The sequence below is a fragment of the Galendromus occidentalis genome, unplaced genomic scaffold (genome assembly GCF_000255335.2).
Source record: "Galendromus occidentalis unplaced genomic scaffold, Mocc_1.1 scf7180000077470, whole genome shotgun sequence".
Lineage (NCBI taxonomy): Eukaryota > Metazoa > Arthropoda > Arachnida > Mesostigmata > Phytoseiidae > Galendromus > Galendromus occidentalis.
The window spans coordinates 346,428-351,650 of record NW_003805458.1 but is presented as its reverse complement, the minus strand read 5'-3'; positions in this window follow the sequence as shown (position 1 = coordinate 351,650).

The following is a 5,223-nucleotide window of genomic DNA, read 5'->3' as shown; positions in this document are numbered from 1 at the left end:
CGGCCTTCGCACGTTATGCGCAGAAAACTGATTACGTCATCACAACGATATTTCACGCAGGTGTCACCGCTTCCTGAGCTGCGGCGGATTCGGCATTCCTTCGGAGCTAGATTGATGTTATTCAGACACCTCATGAATCGCTTCAAGTCAACTTAGAGATTACTCGAGAATGAAAATATTGCAAGGAAGCGGATACACGCTGCTCGCATCCTGCGCCAGCCTAAAAAAAACTCGGAAAACGCTCCTATTTCGAATCGAGCGACGAATTCCGTCATTTATTTCGAGGACCGATTAAACATGAAGTTTCCCGTCCCTTCGGCATGCAAAATCGTGAATGACCGTGACAGCGCGAATATCGCTCGATGTCGGCCATTCTCGACAAATTCGAGCGGGGGTTTTTTCCCTGCCGCAGAAAACGCATCGCGGGAAAGTCCTGGCGGATCCTCTTCGCTGTTCTAAGCCGCGCGTGAGTGGTTCGGAGTCATTGCGATTTACCGCTCTGATGACGACTTCGCCATAGCTGACCTCCACCGATTGCTGCTATCGCAGCGCTCCCTCCGCTTCACTACATCGAATCAACGGTATAATGAATGCGAGGTTCCACGTCCATAAAGCGTATTTATTTTTCAGTTCTGTGAACTTGACGATCAGGGACGCGGCTGGCGGGTGATGAGAAACATGAACACGAGATTTGCAACCAGGATTCCAGCGGACGTTTTTGTAGCGGTGATCGCTTCACCAACCCGGAGTCGGACAGCTGTTGATTCGCTGAAAATGATGGCAGTTCATCGAGAGCTTCCGATGCCGACAGATGGAGGCGATTGAGGGGGGAGCAAGCCCGCGTGCTTCTGAAGATTCGGCTAGCCCGGCCCCGGTCTCTCATCAGAATGCTCTTCAAGCTTCCGTTCAACGTCAGCAAAAATGGAAGGAGACAGATCCTTATGGACTATGTGCCCGTCTGAATTTCTAGCCTTCCGGCATCCTTAAGCTCGGATGAGCCTATCAACAAGCGTACGCTACGTTGTTCACAATCGCTATCGCTTGTGTTTCTCTTACGGCCTCGCGCTTCTTCCCGGAAGTGTCCTTCGCCGGACGGAGAAAATCCGATCGCTATCTAGAGCTTGATTCCGAGCCTCCCGGAGAATCTTCGGGATTTCACCGGGGCCATTCTCTCACTGAAAGCTCTTTTCTCGGGCTCTCTTGTTTCTCCACTGCACCGCGCGGACTCCGAGGTGCGATTCATAGAGAGTGGCCTCACTGATTCGACATGGATATGCCCTCTGAGGGCTATTCCGATCGCTCGATGAAAGTTTCCGATCACGGTAATTCATGTGAAATTAGAACAGCGGTGAGTATCCATGCTCCTCACGTCTATTTTTTATCCCCCCTGTGGAGTTTCTCTATCATCTCTATCATTTCTCTATCAGAGGTTTCCAAACAGCGCTCGATCCTTGGAGCCGTCGCCGTCGTCCTCCGACGCTCCTATCTGTGTCGAGCTATTGTTGCGGACGGGATCTAGCTCCTTCAGATCGCTGAAGGCTTCCGGAGACTTGAGCTTGAGACCAAATTAGACGAGAACGTCTCAAGATCCTTTGGTGATTTCAGAAAATTTTTGGACTCTCTATTTTGACCTGTCGCGAGGTCAAATCCGATGTGAGATGAGGCTCGCACGATTTCCATCCTAGCCTTCATCGAATCCAAGTTCGAGAAGATATTGACTCCGACACGACAGAGACTGGGCGTATTGGAGGCTCCCGTCATGATTCCAGTTTGTTATTGAGAGCTTCGAGAGCTAAAGATCTCGCTAATCCTTCAGATTCACCGACTCTCTATTCCGCTAAAGCGTTAGCATCTCCACGGAATCCCGGTTAGCGATGGAATCGAGGTCCGGCGCGACTCTCCCAGCCGTGAGCGAAATTGCGATCGACAACGAGGCGGCTTGAGTATCTCGAAGGAGAAAACACTCGAACGAGTCGAGGCTCGGAGTTCGCGGCTCTGGATCTGGATGGCGATCTTCCGATTTTACAAGTTTCGGACGCGATAATCGAGGAAATTTCCTTGCTGAGAGCTTATTCCTCGTATCCCGATTCACGTACCGGAACACGAAATCTCCGCGACAACCTGGACCACAATCACTCCCAATATCCGATCCGAAATCAGGGGCGAAAATTCGATTGTCGTTCACGACTCATCGATTCGAGGGACATAAGGATTCCCTTCGACACTTAAGAGGAATGGGCGACAACGGCCCATTCACAGGAGAGAAGTTTTAAGATAATGAATCACTCGCGAAACATTTCCCAGTGAATTGGGGAAGAGACTAGGAGAAATCTCCGGGGACAAAAGAACAACGGAATTTCTGCTGCAGAGAGTTTCGATGGAGGTCCAGCGAGTAAAAGGTGCAGCCGTTAGCGGTTCGCTTCGATTAGGGTCTGACCTTGTAAGGTCGGCTAGGCCGATGTTATACAGAGTCTTGACTCATTCTTACGAATAAATCCAATATAACTCGCTTGATGAGCGTGGAATTCCATTGAAACTCTGGATCCAATACACGCGATCCATTGCTCCAGTGATTAACCTGAACCGCGGGTTTCGGTGCGAACCAATTGGATTATATGCGGTAGATTGGGAGCAATCGTTCCTCTGGAACGTACTTGCGAGCGATTCGCAGTTGGCATGACTCCCGTGGATGTCTGCAACGAGTATCGTCGACGAGCTCAACGGAGGGCTGCGCTGAACATCACCAGCCATGACCCTAACGTCACGATTCTTCATAATGAGCTTAGCCCGGTGATGAGGAACGTTACCAAAATTGCAACTCTTGTTCGGCCGGGAAGCCTCGGATTGGCAATTACGACTCCGCTTACCGGTTCCCTCGGGGGCGCTTGGGTTCGTTTTCGGGCTCGATTCCTGAACGATCCAATCTCGCGAGCTGATTTGATGGTTGCGTTGATCTATAAATGAATGAGTCTACGACTTCGACTCAGGAGAACTTTTCCGGAGTTCCGCCGACTCTTCCTGTCAAGAAGGTGCATTCTGCGACCGGCAATCCCGCTAGAATCATCGAGGAGAATCATCGAGAAGACGACATAAAACCTCGGCGGATCACATCTGTACGGCTCCTGCTCGGTCTTCGCTTAGGCAGACCGATCGTTGACTTTCCTGTGCAATCATGTTTCTCATACGATGTCTCGCATGGCGGAAAGTCTCTACTGATGCAATTCTGCGGATGTCCTCGGAGTCGCGAAATACGAACCAGCCAATGTTTTCGAGGAGGGTCATCCCATCAATTTGAGGGTGCCGAAGAGAGCAAAAAAGACTTGTGTTGACGTCTGACACCTGGACACAAGCTGGATCGACTCCCGAATTCCCGCTCCTGGCTCCCGAGTGCGGGCAGGATCGGTGGACCGGCGAAAGTGTTCGGTGGCAGGCACGCTCGTCGGGGAAAAGGACTGGAGCGAGAACACACGGCATGTTTGTTCCTCCGAGGTGAAAGAAGAGAGGGAAACGGATCAAAGAGCATCTCCACAAAGACCCGGAATAGACGTACGTACACAGATGTGTATCGCCCATTCAGTTGCAGAGTCGTAGTCGCGAAAAGACTATTGAAGCAACTCGAGTCGGTAATTCCATGTAACCGAGTGAGCGGAGAGATCTCTTTCCGCTCGGGAATCTCTTTCCGCTAACACACAGAGTTCTCCGGCGAAGCCTAATGGGAGGTTATATATCAAATTCACGAAGTATCGATGGAATATGCGAATTGGGTATAGAAAAAATGCCGGCTGCCGACGGAGTGCCCAATGTCATTGTGGCTCACATATACGAAGTTCCGACCAATCATCGTAACTCTGGAGTCGAGGCCTTATCCATTATCTCGATGATGATCGAGTATTACGAAAATTCCTGAGTCATGACTATTTTTAAGCTCGTCACCTTTAGATTCCGGACTAGCTTCGTAGCAGCCGGTCACCGATCCGGATAGGATATGCATACCTAGGATACTTTAGGAAGGAGTTTCGTTCACAAAGGTTTCAGCGTAAGCCCGTCTGACGAGCGTGAGACACTCAAGGAATCCAACCGGGGTCGCTACGGGACGAACTTTCCAGAGCTCGAAAGTCGAGTCTGATCTACAATGGTTGTTGAAATACTGGGTCACGCATAGCTGCTTCTTTCACTCAGTCAGGGTCTATGAGCGCGCGGAGCCAAGTTTCAATCGCGTCTTGGAGCTCGACTTCATAAAAATGAGCGCTCTATGCCGGGAGTCCGACAGTTCCGGAATGGAGCCCCGCACGAATCTAGTTCCTTCTCTGTAAACAAGATACTATACCTCGCTTGAGCGAGTTTTCGCTGCTGAGTCAACACACATTCCTCTTCTGATTAGAGAGGACACTTGGGGCGCAAGGGACGGCCGGCTGGCATAAAGATCCAGTTTTCTCATTCCTCTCGAAACGAGTAGGCGTTCGTTCATCGTTTCGTCCCCCTTCCTTAAATTATATAATTGAGTGTCGCGTGGAGAAACATTCTGGCTCCTCACCCAGGGGAGGGGGAGGAAAGATGTCGGAAATATAGCATTTTCAGAAGGGTTGAGCGACCACTACCGAGAAATCGAGAAGGGCGGAATTTGCTGTCGCGCGAGGCCGACATCGGAGCTGCCGATTCGGGACCGACGAGGCGGGAATCCCCGATTCGACCGACGGAATCCGCTCCCTTTTCCATTTCGAATGCTAATCGCTCACCGATATCGAAGCTCTGTCGCAATACTGTATGATTTCCTGAGCGAAATGGGGAGAGGCTCAGCGTTGACGAGAAGGGAGTGATTGAGAAATGTTGCTGCTTTTTCTTCCGCAAAGCGCGCATATCTGCGGTCCCCACCGATGAGTTGTAAGTGCTGGGTAGGAATGATCGATGTTTGATGGAGATTCGGAATGCTCGAATAGATCCAGATTCCTGATAAAGATTCTTGGAGCTCGAAGACCAAACGCAGGCTCCGGGAGCGAGTCAAGGAGCCTAGACTTCGTGGAGTCCCAAGCTCCCACCGCGAAGGTAGAGAAATCTTCACCTTCGGAATATCTGCTCTCAGTTCTAATGTTCAATAAGCGGGTCTCCGATTCGGTTGGGGGCTCGGCTAAATTGATCGAAAATCCAGATCGTAAGTCGCGCACGATGGAGTTAGAGCTTGAATCTTCCGATGACGAATGGTCCCAGAGCTCCGAAATGAGATTC